Source organism: Macaca nemestrina, chromosome 3 (genome assembly GCF_043159975.1).
Source record: "Macaca nemestrina isolate mMacNem1 chromosome 3, mMacNem.hap1, whole genome shotgun sequence".
NCBI classification, from domain to species: Eukaryota; Metazoa; Chordata; class Mammalia; order Primates; family Cercopithecidae; genus Macaca; species Macaca nemestrina.
In genome coordinates, this window is record NC_092127.1 from 147,055,588 (window position 1) to 147,074,024 (window position 18,437).

The 18,437-nt window shown below is 39.1% G+C and overlaps 1 non-coding gene across 1 annotated transcript; it reads left to right on the forward strand.

The window, feature by feature from the left end:
- Positions 1 to 4,258: 4,258 nt before the first annotated feature.
- Positions 4,259 to 4,365, forward strand: LOC112429370 (U6 spliceosomal RNA). The gene has a single exon (XR_003021562.2). It is a non-coding gene; the product is annotated as a U6 spliceosomal RNA (small nuclear RNA).
- The last annotated feature ends 14,072 nt before the right edge of the window (positions 4,366 to 18,437 follow it).

The window sequence follows — 18,437 nt, forward strand, 5'->3', positions numbered from 1 at the left end:
ACTGTGTGTATGAGCCTGTTCTCATGTTGCTATGAAGAAATACCCAAGACTGGGTAATTTATAAAAAAAAAAAAAAGAGTTTTAATTGACTCACAGTTCCACATGGCTGGGGAGACCTCAGGAAACTTACAATCATGGCAGAAGGCAACTCTTCAAAGGGCAGCAAGAGAAAGAATGAGTGCAAGCAGGGGAAATGCCAGATGCTTATAAAACCATCAGATCTCATGAGCCTCAGTCACTATCATGAGAACAGGATGAGGGAAACCATCCCCATGAGCCAATCACTTCCCAGTGGGTCCCTCCCACAACACATGGGGATTATGGGAACTACAATTCAAAATGACATTTGGGTGGGGACACAGCCAATCCATATCATTCCCCCCGGCCCCTCCCAAATATCATGTCTTCACATTTCAAAACACAATCATGCCTTCAAAAACAGTCCCCCAAAGTCTTAACTCATTCCAGCATTAACTCAAAAGTCCAAGTCCAAAATCTCATCTGAGACAAGGCAAGTCCCTTCTGCATATGAGCCAGTAAAATCAAACACAAGTTAGTTCCTTCCAAAATACAATGGGGTTACAGGCATTGGATAAATACACCCTACCCTTTCCAAGGGGGAGAAATGGGTCAAAACAAAGGGGTTACAAGCCCCATGCAAGTCTGAAATCCAACAAGGCAGTCATTAAATCTTAAAACTCTAAAATGATTTCCTTTAACTCCATGTCTCACATCCAGGTCACACTGATGCAAGAGGTGGACTCCCATGGTCTTGGGCAGCTCTGCCCCTGTGACTTTGCAGGGTACATCCTCCCTTCAAGCTGCTTTCACAGCTGGCATTGAGTGCCTGAGGTTTTTCCAGGCACACGATGCAAGCTGTCAGTGGATCTACCCTTCTAGGGTCTAGAGAATGGTGGCCCTCTTCTCATAACTCCACGAGGCAGCCCCAGTGGGTACTCTTCTCCAATCCCACATTTCCCTTCTGAATTGCCTTAGCAGAAGTTATCCATGAGAATTCCATCCCTGCAGAAAACTTCTGCCTGGACATTCAGGCATTTCCATACATCCTCTGAAATCTAGGCAGAGATTCCCAAACCTCAATTCTTGACTTTTGTGCACCCAGAGGCTCAATACCACATGTAAGTCACCAAAACTTGGGGCTTGCACCCTCTTGCACCATCACTTCAGAAGTAATGGCCTGAACTGTACTTTGACCCCTTTTAGCCTTTGACCCTTTTTTAGGCTGGAGCCAATGCAGCTGGGATGCACCATGGCCTGAGGCTGCACAGAGCAGGGTGGCCTTGGGCCTGGCCCACAAAACCATTTTTCCTTCCTAGGCCTCTGGGCCTGTGTTGGGAGGAGCTGGCATGAAGGTCTCTGATATGCCCTGGAGACATTTCCCCGTGGTCTTGGTAATTAACACTAAGCTCCTTGTTACTTATGCAAATTTCTGCAGCCTGCTTGAATTTCTCCCCGGAAAATGGAGTTTTCGTTTCTATTGTCTCCTCAAGCTGCAAATGTTCCAAACTTTTATGCTCTGCTTCCTCTTGAAACTTTGCTGCTTAGAATACCAGATACCCTAAATCATCTCTCTCCCAACTTCAAAGTTCCAAAGATCTCCAGGGCAAGGGCAAAATGCTGCCAGTCTTTTTGCCAAAGCATAGCAAGAACACCTTTATTCCGGTTTCAACAAATTCCTCATCTCCATCTGAGACCACCTCAGCCTGGAATTCATTGTACAGATCACTATCAGCATTTTGGTCAAAGCCATTCAACAAGCCTCTAGAAAGTTCCAAACTTTCCCACATTTTCCTATCTTCTTCTGAGCCCTTCAAACTGTTCCAACCTCTGCCTGTTACCCAGCTTCAAAGTTGCTTCCACATTTTTGGGTATTCTTACAGCAGCACCCGACTAACACAGTACCAAATACTGTACTAGTCCATTTTCATGCTGCTATAAAGAACTGCCCAAGACCAAGAAATTTATAAAGGAAAGAGGCTTAATTAACTCACAGTTCTGAATGCCTGGGGAGGCCTCAGGGAACTTACAAACATGGCAGAAGGTACTTCTTCACAGGTCAGGAGGAGAGAGAATGAGTGCAAGCAGGGGAAATGCCAGATGCTTTTGAAACCATCAGATCTCATAAGCCTCACTCACTATCACGAGAACAGCATGGGGAAACTGCCCCATATGATTCAGTCACTTCCCACTTGGTCCCTCCCACGACATGGGGGGGTTATGGGAACTACAATAAAGATGATGAGATTTGGGTGGAAACACAGCTAAACCACATCACTGTGTTATCTTCTTTAGGCAAATAGCATCTACTTCCGGCATTGGTCAAAATAGGAAGAGCAGATAAAAAGTTAAAAGTACTAGATTTTAGTTTGAATTGCAGGCTGATTAGGTAAAATCTCTCTGCAAAGCTTATGATCAATATTTCTCTAGTCTAGATTTTGTCCTTATAGGAGCATAGCTTTCATAGTTTAAAAGGCTCCATTCTGCCGTGATGGTCTTGGCTTTAGCTGTGTGAGCTTCTTTAGTAAACTGTAGGTTATTCTTTGAAAATGTTCAACTGAAAAGGCCCTTGACCACCGTTTAGAAGGTTGTCTTTTAAAAAGAGAAACCAACCTGCTTCCTCCATATATTTATTCCACTAGAAATGCTAACTGGAAGTTAGAGAGCATCCTTCTCCTTCATTTTATTCTCTCTTCCTCCTTAACCTCCTGCTTCTCACTAAATAAGTTCTAACATTCTGTACTATGTGTCCTTTTAACATCTTAGGCTGAAATGAGACAGTTGAGCAAAGAGAAAATTTAAGTCATCATTACTCACATCTAAATATGTATTATTAATATGTGCACATGGGAATAATCATCTTTAATTCCAAGTTTTTATCAAAACAATGTGAGGATGATCAGAATTTTCATTAGGAGAAGGAGAAAGTAAAAATGGGCCTGGAGACAGATTTGTGAGGTATGGATATGCAGAGTCCCACATGAGGCTGACGCCTCTGAGCGTTAACATATGGTCCCCCATCAAAGGTCTGTATATGCAACTCAGCTGCTGCCCTGACAGAAGATTTGGTGTTGTTAACACACACTTCATTAAAATACCAGCTAAAATCCAAGTTTCAAATCCCACAGTTTGTGTTAGTTGATAAAACTCAATTGCTTCTAATTACTGTTAGTGCAGCTTTAAAATAATATTTTGTTGTAATAAAGGACTCAATATGACAAGTGAGAATTGGCCCACTGAACTGGAAACACCAGGCCAGAGGGAATGTGTGCACACACAGCATTCACTGCTCTGCCTGATTTGTTCTTCTGAAAATTTTCCAAGCACCTAACATAGAAAAAAAATGACCCGTCTTCAAACGGATTTTGAAAGGATGGGGATGACTCAAACATTAGATACTGTTTGCCTCTCTGATTGGTCAACGCGGCTTAAGACATGGAGCATGGAAGTCAAATGAGATGGGCAGAATTCTGGTTTCTCGATGCTTTCGTGGAGCATGTACCAAAAATAGCCTATGTCCCCTCTTTGCAATGTTTCCATTTACTTCCTCTACCTGCTTCCTAGAAGACTGTAAAGACTAGCACATTTGATAAGATGAAACATCTTCAAATATTAAAAGTTGTTGGTCTTAGCATTGGAAAAGAAAGGAGAATCTTCTCTCTCACCAACCTCTTCCCTTCACTACAATCCAGAAACTCAGGTCTTAAGATGTCTGCAGTAGGCTGAGCTACCTTCTACCTCTGGCCTTAATACCTGCTTCTGTCCCAAACCCCTACTCCCTCCACCCCACCCCTCTTAACCTAACTCCTATTCCACCTCTATGTCTCAGCTCGAGCTCTAATCCTGAGGGAAGCCTTCCTGACCCTCCATGTTTAAGCTAGTCCCTCATTGTCTGCACACGTCATTACATCCTACATGTCTCCTTCAGGGCATTTCGATCAAAACTATGATTATTTGCATAGCTATTTGTTTTATCTACTCTCTCAATTAAGCTCAAAAGCATAAGCACCCCTCCATCCTCTCTGCTTGCAGTCATATACAAAGTACATAGAACATAGTGACTAACTCCTAAGTAAATAACAAAGATCAGAAAATGCAAGTGACTTTTTTAAAGTATTTTTTAAAGTATTTTTAAAAGTATTTTTAAAAATACTTTTTTAAAGTATTTAAAGTATTAGTATCTTTTTTAAAGATACTAATATGCAGATCTTGGCTATGAACAAGGTGAAATGTTTGGTGAGTGCTGGCTTCAGCAGCACATACACTAAAATTGGAACAATAAAGAGAAGACTTGCATGGCCCCCGCACAAGAATGACACACAAATTCATGAAGTGTTCCATATATAATTGTTTTAAAGAAAAAATATTATAATTAAAATGTTTGGTGAAACAGACCTCACTCAACAAGACAAAAAGGAGAATCTTCTCATCTGTTGGTAAAGACTTCGGAGGAAGTTATCAAATCCTCTTGGAGAAACCCAAGTTTGTAAATTGACAAGCCATTCTCTATTAGGAAAAACACTCCTCTCAATGTTCTATCCCACATGAACAGGTGTCCCAGATTGGCTCATCTCAGAAATATCTCTACTTCTGCCTGGAGACATCTCACTGTTTAACTCATGCACAGCCATAGATTCCATCTTAGCTCTAAATTCTTATATCATACTTTTGAGAAATGTCCCAGGTATAGATCTCCTTCAACCTTCTAGCAATGGAGAATAAAAATGATGACGGTAAGTGATATTCATAACAATAATAATAAATTAACAGGTGATATTCTTTGGCTGACTGGTATCCATTCCACCTTCTCTGGCAGTAAGTTCCTGATATCTTTAGCGGAAATGAGAGTTCCCCAGTGGTTCCCAGTGGTTCTCTGTCCTCTCCTGCATAGGATATTCAGATGCTTACTTCTTGGAATTTCAGTCTTGAGAAAAGTAGCAATAAGACAGAGAAAGTTTGAGTTCATTCATTTCAAGGCAAGCATCCTGGAAAGATTATTGGGGAAACCCTCTCCCTAGATCTTTGCCACCACCTTGAACTGCTAGCACTCCTTCCATAGTTGGACCAGAATGCCCTGATTAGCCTGTAAGCTGGCCAACATCCTTCCAATAAATATTTTGCTTCAACAGCCAGATTCTGTTCCTATTAGTTTCAAACAGTTTCAACCAAATTATCATGATACAGTGACTATGAAGGTATAATAATGATGATAACAAATTCATGAGATTTTATAGAAATCTTTTTTTTTTTTTTTTGAGACAGGGTCTCACTCTGCTGCCCAAGCTGAAGCACAGTGGCACGATCACAGCTCACTGCAACCTCTGCCTCCCCAGCTCAAGCAGTACTTCCACCTCAGCCTCCCAAGTATCTGGGACTACAAACATGCACCACCATCCATGGCAAAGTTTTAAATTTTTTGTGAAGACAAAGTCTCGCTATATTTCCCAGGCTGACCTAGAGCTTCTGGGCTCAAGCGATCCTCCCGCCTCAGCCTCCCAAAGTGCTGGGATTACAGGCACGAGCCACCGTGCCCAGCCAGAAATCTTTATCAAAGCTCAAGTCATTGTAAGATTACTGTGTTCACTTATCCAGATAACTTCTCTGGAATTAAGTAATTCAAACTTAAACAGTTCTCTGTTACTTGTTTAACACATGAAATGAACCAAACAAGTCTACAAAGACCAGAATTATGATATAATCTAATCTCTATTCTTTGAATTCCTATTGTTTTAACTTTCATAAGCATTTGCTGGATTGAAGAATATATAATTTTTCTAAAATTATCCAAATGTTTCCCTATTGAAATATTTGAAAGTTCTAGCTGGGTGCCGTGGCTCACACCTGTAGACCCAGTATTTTGGGAGGCCAAGCTGGGTGGATCACATGAGGTCAGGAGTTTGAGACCAGCCTGGCCAACATGGTGAAATGCTGTCTCTAATAAAAATTAGCCAGGCGAGGTGGTCCATGTTTGCAATCCCAGCTACGCAGGAGGCTGAGGCAAGAGAATTGCTTGAATCTAGGAGGTGGAAGTTGCAGGGAGCCAATGTCACACCACTGCACTCTAGCCTGGGTGACAAAGCAAGACTTCATAAAAAAAAAAAAAAAATTTGAACATTCTAAAAAATCATTTCTGTATATAAAATCAACAGCTTTCATAATCATTGTTAATTATTGTAGCACATTTATACATCAACTAGATAATAGAGTTTTATGATATAAAGCTCTTAAGAAAAATTTTACAGTCGGGCGTGGTGGCTTACACCTGTAATCCCAGCACTTTGGGAGGACAAGGAGGGCGAATCACCTGAGGTTAGGAGTTCGAGATCAGCCTTACCAACATGGACAAACCCTGTTTCTACTAAAAACACAAAAATTAACTGGGCATGGGGGCGCATGCCTGTGACCCCAGCTACTCAGGAGGCTGAGGCAGGAGAATCCCTTGAACCCAAGAGGCAGAGGTTGCAGTGAGCTGAAATCTCGTCATTGCACTCCAGCCTGGGCAACAAGAGCGAAACTCTGTCTGAAAATCAAAAAACAAAAAACACACACAAAAAAAAAAGAAAGAAAAATTTTACTTCAAGTTAATTCTAAAATGCTTACTTATATTTAAAAATGCTTATTCATAACCTGTACTGGAAAGTTATGCGACATAACTAACCACTTCAAGATTTATTGGCTTAAAAACTACAACTATTTATTCTTGCTTACATATCTATAGGTCTGCTGAAGGTCAGCTGATCTAGGCTGGTGACTGATTCAAGCTGTAGGATTGACTGGACATGGTTCCTCACTGCAGGCTGGGCTCAAGTCTACTCTGCAGGTGGGCATTCTGGGCCCTAGGCTGATGGAGCAGCAGCTGCTTGCAGGAAGCTCTTCTCATGGCAATAGTAGAGGGGGAAGATGGAAAGTCTATTGCACAAGCACATTCCAAGTCTTTGCTTATATCACAAACACCTACATCCTATTGTGCAAAGTATATCACCGGGCCAAGCCCAATACTGATAGGAAGGGGGAATATATTTCACATACATGGGAGGAGAAATAAGTGAGTCTTTCCTAAATAATAATTCAAACCGTCATATAAACTAGCAATGCATCTAAAAGCATACCTCACTTATTTATATAATATTCTTACACTGACTAGATATAATGGCAACTTACTTAATCATGTGCAAATTCAAGAATAGCAGAAGTGACATTGAAATTGGCAATTAGCTAACTGGCTATTCGCAGTCTAAGGCTGAAGCTGAAACCACACAGTAGATTAGAGATGAATTCTCAGGCAAAAGATGAAACATCAATTCACTCAGTAACTAGCTCAAAGCTACATAGCTTTGTAGTGGCGTAGCCGGGGTTTAAATCCAGATTTTCTCAACTCAAATTTGATGTTCTTAAGCATTAGGCTATAGTGCTGCACAGTAGGTATTATGTCCCCATTTTGGAAAAGAAGAATTGAAGCATAGAATATCGAAGCAAGAAATATTTACTATTTGCCAGCCATTGAGCCAGAGGGTTTGTCTGTATTATTTCATTGTGTCCTTAAATCTCATGAGAGAAGAATAATTTTCTAGAATTTACAGACTAGAAAATAATTGTTGAGGAAGCTTTTAAAATGTACTTTGAAAACCTGAATTTTGAAACCAGTCCATTTTGTATAAACACAAAACACATGCTTTTCTATTAAACTATATAACCATCCCCAAACACTTGGCAATCAGTCCTGAAAGGCAGTACCTGAACCACTGCATGGACCCAGTGATTTCTCTATTATTGCCCCAGCAACCATATTTCCAAAACCATAAACTGTCTTAATACATGGCTTAACAACTGGTGAAAGTATTTGAATTTAAGATTGTCCAACACATATTAGTTGCTATAAATATATGACCTGTCCCTTTCTTAATTCAAGCACCATCTCTGACTTTTTTAATATAAAGGGAAGATAAGTGATGTAATATTTTTCAAACATATTGTCTTTTACCATTAGGGAAAAAATTACATTGTAAAGGGAAAAGAGGTCTACATGTTAATTAAAACCTTCCATTTATATGTTCCATTGTCACCATGTATGGAACAATGTTGCCTCCTGTCACTGATTAAAAAATAACAATAATAAAATCATGCTTTTAGGAATTCTTAGTCACTGCCCATAGAATGTAATCAGGATTCTTTTAATTGACACATTAAAAATCCCTTTCAGACTATTGTGCTTTGATAGACTTTACAATGCATTCTTCAAGAAAATACCACTTTTGTAAAGCTTTCAGCAAAGTATTATGAATATACCTTGTATTTCAAAATATAAAACTAAATTCTTCTACAATATTCTATGCCAATTTTCTTTGACTCCATGTACAGAGAATCTCAAACGAGAGAGTTGGTTATCTTTTGGATAATGACACATTGTGAATTATACCACCTGCTGATTAATTGAAATTGGAATGACTGAATCAAAATAAAACCAAAAACAATAGAAAACTCATTTGCTATCTCAACTTAAGGTGATCGCATAAAAAAAAAATAATTGTAAAGTAGTTTTAATTGTTTTAATGCAATGAGCTCACTGTTAGACTGGGTGAAATAATAATTTTATTATTATTTCCTCAAAATAATACACTCCCTCAAAATTCATGTTCACCCAGAACCTTAGAATGTGACCTTATCTGGAAATAGGCTTTTGCAGATATAATTAGTTAAGATGAGGTCATACTGGTTTAGGGTGTGCCTTAAGTGCAATGACTGCTGTCTTTCTAACAAGGCCACGTGAAGACAGAGGTAAAAGGCCATGTGAAGACCGAGGCAGAGATTGCAGGGATGTTGCCACAAGCCAGGAAACACCAGGAGCCACGTGAGGCTGGAAAAGGCAAGGAAAGATTCTCCCTGATATGGTTTGGCTGTGTTCTCACCCAAATCTCATCTTGAACTGTAGTTCCCATAATCACCACGTGTTGTGGGAAGGACCCAGTAGGAAGTAACTGAATCTTGGGGGCAGTTACCCTCATGCTGTTCTTGTGATAGACAGTTCTCGTGATAGTCAGTTCTCGTGAGATCTGATGGTTTTATAAGAGGCTTTTCTCCTTTTGCTTGGCACTTCTCCTTGCTGCTGCCATGTAAAGAAGGACATGTTTGCTTCCCCTTCCACCATTATTGTAAGTTTCCTGACGCCTCCCCAGCCATGCAGAACTGAGAGTCAATTAAACCTCTTTCCTTTATAAATTACCCAGTCTCAGGTATGCCTTTATTAGCAGTGTGAGAATGGACTAACACACTCCCCTAGAGCCTTTGAAGGAAATCAACACTTTGATTTCAGACTCCTAGCTTCTACAATTGTGAGAGAATAAAGATCCATTGTCTTAAGGCAACAAGTTTGTGGTAATTTGTTAATGCAGACCTAAGAAGCTAATATAGCCTCAAAGCATAGATTTTATCTATTTGGTCACATACAAATCATTGATCCTGATTCTGTCTCCAAATGGAATTCCACATAACAATGGAGGTCTTGCTACATTGGAAATTTCATGTCCATCTTGTCTACCCATGTATTTCTAGTGCCTAGCGCAGCACTGGCACACAGTAGGTACTTAATAAACATTTACTGAATAAGTGAATGAAAAATATATCTTCCCATGCTTTTGAATTTTGAACATAATTTGATTTCTGTGTGTTGCTCAAGTTTGGGGCCAGCTTATGAGAATACATTTTGTTTCTGACCAAGTTCACTGGCTTTTATTTAACAAGTGTCGGAGCCAAGTCTTGATGCCTAGTGTCTCTGAAAATGATAATTGGAAAAGAAAGTAATAGTAGCAGTAGCAGTAGTGGCAGCAGAATCTAAGAGAAAATCCAACCCTTTCATCTGCACGTGTGTGCTGGTCCTTTCACAATCCCTTTATATAATTTCTGAGTCATCAATAAAGCTGAAATAACCTAACCACAGGGTATCTGGAATACAATTTTGACCAGCTGTGCCTATCAGACCTCTTCTTTAAAAAGTGAGCTTGCGTTGCGTTGTGTAATAAATTGTTACAGAAATCTTTCTAGAACTTAAAAGTTATTCTGGCATCTGGTTGAAAGTTACTGTGAGCATTCTGGAAGAATTTCAATAGGAATAGAAAGGACCGGGAAGTGAGTAAAGTCATTTCAGAACCATTCTTGAAGGGTAATGCTGGCGTTCCGGAGGGATTTCAGCGCTCAGCTAGAGGGCAGCAGAATTATTGCTGAAATATTCCTTGTGGAGAGCTTTAACCTCATGGCCGAAGTGTATTCAAAACAATTCTGCTGTGATAGTAAAAAATATATATCCATGCTGTGCATTCCCAGAAGAGCATTTTGGCCTGCTTCTTCACATGAGCCAAGAACTGAAAAGGAGCTGAGGAGCAAATTGGTAAAGTGCTACCACAGAGATTTCACTCTAAATGCTGGTTGGGGAAGCCTCGCGGTTTCAAAAGGTTAGAGACATTAGATGTTTTACAAGGTATGTGCCGAAATGAATAATTCATGGAAAAATGCTCCTAAGTCTATTCAGGTAAGATTATATGGTAAAGTAAGAGAAAATGCCAGATTAAAAAAAAAACCAAAAAACTCTTTTCTATGTGATACTGCAGAGCCCTCTAAATTAATCCTCCACATGTACCCTGTGCATAGCACTGTGCTGGGTACTAGGGAGATACAGCAATTGTATCTCAAGCTAACTGAGCACATAGGACATCCATATAGTCAACAAATACTTATTTAACACCTACTACTAGGTGTTGAATACATTCTGAAACACCATCCTTGACCTAAAACAGTGTAATCAAGTAAGAGAGACATCTAGAAAGAATAAATTGCCATCAATCATGGAAAAATCAGCATTAAAAGTTTGTACAGGACAGATTGTGCGGGCAGTTAGTGAGCTTCTCACCCACCTTCCTACTTCCAGTCCTATGCCTTTCCCACCCACCCTCTCCCACGGCTCAGAACTCCTCCCCATGGCCTTGTGAGGTCCTGTGTGTTAGGAACTCTGATGACACAACCACCTTTATCTCTCTCTCTTTGTTTTTTTTGTTTGTTTGTTTGTTTTTGTTTTTGTTTTGTTTTGTTTGTTTTGAGACAGAGTCCTGCTCTGTCACCCAGGCTGGAGTTTAGTGGCACGATGTTGGCTCACTGCAACCTCCACCTCCTGGGCTCTTGCCACTCCCTCCCATTCAGCTTCAGCCAGTTCCTTTTGCCTCAGGCTCTTTGGCCTCAAGGCCTTTGCCTAGGAAACCACCTTAGCCACTTCACATCTCATCACATGGCAAGTTCCTTCCCATCCTTTAGGTCTCAGCTTCAATGTTACCTTCTCAGAAAAGCCCCATGACCCTGTCTATAAAGTATATATCTCATTTTATTCTCTATCTCAGCTCCTTTTCATTGTTTTCTTCTTGATGCCTACTCACAATTTCTAAGTATTTGTTTATTTATTTACTTAGAGACCTTCATACCAGACTGGCAGGTATTATACTATCTCTGTTTTGTTCACCATTATGTATCCAGTGCTTAGCTCAGTGAGTGCATAGTAGTTATTCAATAAAATTAGTATTTTACTAAGCACAGTAGTTGCTTAATAAAATGTATTGATTGAATGAATGACTTAAAGTGACCAACATTAGTACTAGCCCAACTAAATAAAAATAAAACTCAAATCTCAATTATAAATTCTTTTTTTTTTTTTTTTCAGATACTGGGTCTCACTCTGTTGCCAAAACTGGAGTATAGTGGTATGCTCATGGCTCACTGCAGCCCCAACCTCCTGGGCTCATATGATCCTCCCATCTCAGTCTCCCAAGTAGCTGGGACTACAGGGGTATACCACCACACCCGGCTAATTTTTGTATTTTTTGTAGAAACAGGGTTTGGCCATGTTGCCCAGGCTGGTCTTGAACTCCTGGACTCAACTATTCCTGCCACCTTGGCCTCCCAAAGTGCTGGGATTACAGGTGTGAGCCACTGTGCCCATCCCTCAATTATAAATTCTTATTCTCCACAAATTCAGTGCTCAAGATGGTGGTTTACAGGGAAATGTGAAAGGCAGGTTCCAGTTAGAATTATGCTGTTTCTGTTTCTATTGAAAATTAGGAACTGATTTATGGTGATTTGATGGAATGGATTAACAACTCTAGAGGGACTCCTTTCCAGTCTACCTTCCTTCCACCAGCCAATCCTCTTGCCTCAGGAGATCAAGTGATGATATGAGTGGGTCAAGTCCAAAGATATTAATTGGGATACTTAGTATCATAAAATAATTTAAATAAGTCACTGTTGGGGCAAACACTGTCTTCTTTTCTTAGTGTAATCCTACAATCTGAATGTTAAAAACACAGAGGACTAAGATTTGGGTATGGGGATAAGGGGAAGAGAATCAGGAAGGCTACTCTGCAATCTTGATCCTGGCTTCTGTGCTGCCTATTGCAAGCTAGAAGAGTTATGGATTCCATGTGTTATGATCTGGATCATTAGGAGACTCTTCTTAGATTGAAGTAAAAGAGAGAAAGTTTGAGTGGAACTGCAGGAGTTTGAAAAGGGCATGACCTCCCCATACCAACTTTAGGATCTTGGATATAGTTTGGTAGTTGTTCTATAGTGTAGACTCAGGACCCTGAATCCTGGGAAAATAACATCTTAAACAACCATCCTAACACAATTTATTCCTCCACCCCCGAGACTTGTTGGTAGTAAATAGAAAATTTTTGCTGATGGCAACAATCCCACGGAGAATGGCAGATTCTACTGAAATTTCTAGAGAGCTGAATGAACAAGGAAAGCACAGATTCGGAGCTTGGATTTTAGAAAATACAACAGAAGATGGTGAGGGGTAATTAGCAAGTGGGAGATTACTGCCATGTAGTAGTATGGTGCCTTTCTTCATTCCAGGGGTCTTCAGTAAAGTTATTCACCTCAAACAATTCATGAATGGGTTTGAAAACTGAAAAGTTAGGAGGAGCTGAAGTCTATAGTTGCAAGGGTAGAGCTCAAGCAAGATGACACACATGGAAGCAGTCCAGAGACAGAGGCACCAGGGGGAGATGCACCATAGGATTTGCACTAATCACGAGGAAGGGGACAGACTTGTACAGACTGTGTGACAGCATGAGGCAAGTTTCTAAAAATCAAAGCATTACAGAAGTCTGTATGACATTTAGTTTAACTATGGTGGTCCCACGTGGGTTCCTTCATCTAAAGCACTCAGTTGTATTTGGATTTAATCACTACCTTAAAACTGGGAAAAGTGGGCCTTCTACATAATTGCCAACCTGTGAAGATAGAGAAAAATATAACACACACTGAGAATCAGGCACTGGGGCCCAGATATTTCTTAAAGTAGCAAATTATCCAAGTGATGAAGTAGCTGGCACAGAATTGGTTACAACAGTTACAGCCCAGCACTTGAGAGTCATTGATTCAGGATATTGTAGTTTTCTTCATATTAACACGGGTAATCAAGAGTTAGTTTTTATCACCTGACAGTTGTTAGGAATTATCTTTCCCCGATAATTTTTCTCTAATGTTTATTAAAATGCAGATTTTTGAGCCTCAAAAGGGCTTACTGAATGGGAATCTCTTGAGAATGAAGCCCAGGAATCAAAAGATGACACAAATTTTTCTAAGTTGATTGAAGTTTGAAAACTATAGTTCTTTCCTTTTTATTCCCATAATGTGAGACATTTCTGTGCACATCCACTACCATCTAGCTTCCTATACCAGATGACTAACGTGTTCTAGATCCTTCTATCCCTTGCTGTTGTCACTACTGTAACTTCTGCCAAATAAAGCGTGCATCTTCATCTTCAATGGGGTAGCTCTGGATTGCTGGCCTAACGTATTACATATCAGCTTCTAACTACTCACATTCCTGCACCAAAACCTGCACTTCTAAGTTTCCGACATTTACCTCCCAGTGATGGAGTGTTAGAAACTTATGTATGGGATTATATATGATCCAGCAATTCCACTTCTGAGTAGTGATAGTGAAAATGAGTTTAAACTTCAAAATAATTGAAAGCAAATATTTAATCAAATATTTGAATACATCCATGTTCATAGCAGCATTATTCACAGTAGCCAAAAGGTGGAAGTAGCCCAACTATTCATCGATGGACAGGGGATAAATAAAATGTGGTCAACAATGGAATATTATTTAACCTTTAAAAAGGAAGGAAATGCTGATACATCCTAAAACATGGATGAACCTTGAAGCCCTTATGAAGACATTGTGCTAAGTGAAATACGCCAGTCACAAAAAGACAAAAAAGTGTCATATAATGTATGAAGTATCTGAAATAAACAAATTTATAGAAAGAGAAAGTAGAATAGTGGTTGCCAGGGGCTGAGAGGAAGAGAAAATGAAGAGATGGTGCTTATTGGATATGGAGTTTCAGTTTTGCAAGATAAAAAAATCATTGAGATTGTTTGCACAACAATGTGAATATTACTACTGAGTGTACGCTTGGGGATGGTCAAAATGGTAAATTTTATAATATGTGTGTTTTATCACGATTAATCATGAATAAAAATAATAACAAATAAAAAATTCAGTTGCCATTTGGCTTAACTTGTTGTCATCGTAAAAAAAAAAAAGACGTCCACACATCAGGCAGCTGTCATTATATGGCACCATTTTACCTGAACATGGCTTCAACTATCCTCTCCAAGTATGTAAGTTTCTTGTGTCAGATAGAAAATGCCTTACCTGAGATTCCAACAACAATCTTCTCTAGCTCCCATTTCGATCATTTCCTCCAGTAGGTTGAAGGGCAATCCTCATGGGTGATTGTTGGTGTCCTTTTCTAGACAGCCTAGAAGGAAGAAATTAGACTGATCAGCACTTTAAAACATTGAATGTCCTTCAAGGACAGCAACTTATACACAGAGGCCATCATGGGAAAGGTAGGTACATTAATCATCTCCCCGGCTGGAAACGAAGGAGAAGAAATAAATAAACAGCCCATCATCATGATCAGGTATCAAAGGTTCGTTTTAGGTCATACCCCCATTAAAAAGAATTTCAATGCTGTCAGGGGCAATGTCATGAATCTTCTGTACTTTTTTAACGAGTAATTCATGCAGGGAGGAATCACCCTCCCTATGAGCTCCGTAATGAGTGCCCCTGTCAATTTCTCTGCCTTTCCACTTTTGGTCATCTCAAAGCAAGTATAGACAGTGCTATACATTTACTCCTGCATCGAGTGCCTGTGTCTTAAATAAATACTAAGTGAAGTTAGTGCAACTGATAAAAAAGTCAATAACTTAGAAAATAATATTAGCATTTTATTCTATGTTTGGACTTTATCATGTGAGGTTATCATTTTAAAGTTATTACTTAAACATCTTTAAAATAGCTCACTTTTAAAATATGCGTTTGTATAGAAATACTAGAAAATGCTGACAACCAAAAAAGATGAAAAATATGAAAATAAACATTTACTCTCAGCTTTCCAGTGATAACAATTATCAATTATTAACATCTTATTATACCCTACAATTTTTTTTAAATAATAGAGACAAAGTCTCTCTATGTTGCCCAGGCCAGTCTCAAACTTCTTTGTTCAAGTGATCCTCCTGCCTCAGCCTCTCAAACTGTTGGGATTACAAGCATGAGCTATTATGGCCAGGCACAAAATTTTTAAAAAATGTATATGTGTGCACACATGCACACACACACACACACGCAAATAGATAAATATGTTTTGAAAATTGATACCCTATTGCCCATTTTGGTATGCAGGATTCTGAGATGACTCCAGAAATTTTGTGCCAGACACCAGAGGTATCCCAAAATAGGGCATTGGACTCTAGAAACACCAGGAAAATATGTGGAGGGGGAAACACAAATCCATACCAAGCCCACTGAAACACCCCCAAGAACACAGTCTAATGAAGCAGTGTCAGCAACACCCTCTGTATGTGGGAAGAATAGAAAATTGTATTGATATCTTTAAATGGAGGGATTATAGAAAAGAAAAAAAGAGTAAAATAAGGCATATTCCCCTTCCTATTCCAGAAAGTAGGTTAGGAAAAGAGACATTACCCATTAAAATTAGTCCTTCTTTAAGAAAAAAAGAAGCCAGAGACTTATTGTGGAGAAAGTAAAGTTCCCAGCTGTTGAGTTTAGAGATACGTATTTTTGACTTTGAAATTCCTTTAATAGGCTCCATCATTTTTTACTTACGTGTTTTTAAAGTGTGGCAGCTCAACTCCCACCCAACCTACTCCCCAAGCCTTAACCAGTGGCAAAGAACATTAAAATAAAACCTGAATAAATAAACAAAACTCTGAACCTTTATTTTATGTGAAAACCAAAACAAGGTCAAACTCTTTTCCCTTCTAATAGAATGCCCAAAGAAGAAAATTTTTCTCACACTGTTAAACACAGTCATCATCAGATTCCATGGGCAGAAATGCCAAGTTTGTTAGTATGGAAAGTAATTTAGATGATTTTTTCTCTTTCTTGAAAATAGAATGATTTAAAGACCAAGGAAAAACAGGTTAACTCCTGAAAATTTCTGATTCCTGACAAATTCTCTTCCTAGAAGAGAAATACTTCCACTATTATAGATTTTCACAATAAAAAGCTTAATGTATCTCAGTTTTGTGTGCATTCTCTTTAATCATGGAATATACATTCATATTAAATAATTCATTGTTCTCAATAGAGTTATTCCTAAAAAGATGGTCTATATATCATCTTAAAAAGAAACTTCTAACCATGCTGGAGTAATTAGTATCAAATTTTCTTCCTTTCATAAACAATTAAAGAACTGGGTAAAATATATACAAGAGCTGGTTCCGGTACTAGGTAATAATCAGCACATGACTGTGATCTTGAGAGAAATGATGTAAATCAACTGAGCCCTGCAATTACCCTGAATTCCTTTCTGGAGGCACTTCTCAGACTAAAGTATGTGGAAGGGACAAGAAGACAAGTAGACTATCCTGGCCTCCCTGAGTGGAAGAGATATTAAAGCTGAGGCAGCTAGAATTCATGGGGCAGAGTACTAGAAAAGAGATAGCTATCTAGAGAAAAAGTTCCAGAAATGTATATGAGGTCCTCTGAAGCCTATTGCTGAACATTAAGCTACATATGTGCAGGTTGAAACCCCACAAAGCTAAGCTGACAATTACTAGGGTGCTATCAGCTAAACAATTCTCACAGCACATTAGGCCTGAGAGATGATAAAGTTCTAACAAGCCAGAATGGATAGTTCTTACTGACTCTCTGAGGCATTCAGTACACACACATTCAGTACCCAGCCATGCCTGGGTAGCAGGAGTAAACCAGCTATAGAGTAAAATCTACTCTGTATCTGCCCTATCAAAATTTTCAGCAATTTTCAAAACGATTAAACTAAAAAGCGAGTGACTTAACTGTCTACCAGAACTAAGTCAAGTACCCTTTAAAAGAAGACAATGAAAGCTAGACACTCAGCAACATAATATTCATGATCTTCAGCCCCTAGTCAAAAATTACTAGACGTGCCCTTAGAAGCAGGAAATAGGATCTAAAACCCGGAACAAAATCAGCCAATAAAAACAGAACCAGACCAGGTGCAGTGGCTCACACCTCTTATCCCAGCACTTAGGAAGGCTGAGGCAAGAGGATTGCTTGAGCCCAAGAGTTTGAGACAGCCTGGACAATATGGTGAGACCCTGTCTCTATAAAATTAAAAAACAATAACAAAACAACAACAACAATAACAACAACAACAACACAGAACCAGAAGTGGGTGAATTAGAGCCAAAAAATTTTTAGCAGATATTGTAAACATGGTTAAAGGAAAACATGAGCATGATGAGGAGAAAGACTACAATATATAAAATAAATGATTTTTGTGTCTAATAATTCATTTGGTGGAATTAACAGCAGTTTAGATAATGAAGAAAGAAATGTCAGTGAACTTGTAGACACAGCAATATGAGTTACCCAAATTGAAGCTCAGAGGAAAAAAAGAGACTGATAACAAAAAGCTAAAAAACAGAACTACCATTCAACCCATTACAGGGTATATACCCAGAGGAATGTAAATCATTCTACCATAAAGACACATGCACACAAATGTTCCTTGCAGTTCTACTCACAATAGCAAAGACACGTAATTAACCTAAGTGCCCATCAGTGGCAGATTGGATAAAGAAAATGTGATACATGGACATCATGGAGTACTACACAGCCATAAAAAAGAATGTGATCATGTGTTTTGTGGGAACAGAGTGGAACTGGAGGCCCTTATCCCTTGCAAACTAATTTAAGAACAGAAAACCAAATACCGCATGTTCTCACTTATATGTGGGACTAAATGATGAGAACTCATGGACGCAAAGATGGGAACAACAGACACTGGGGCCTGCTTGAGGGTAGAGGGTAGGAGGAAGAAGAGGAGCACAAAAAATAACTATTGGCGACT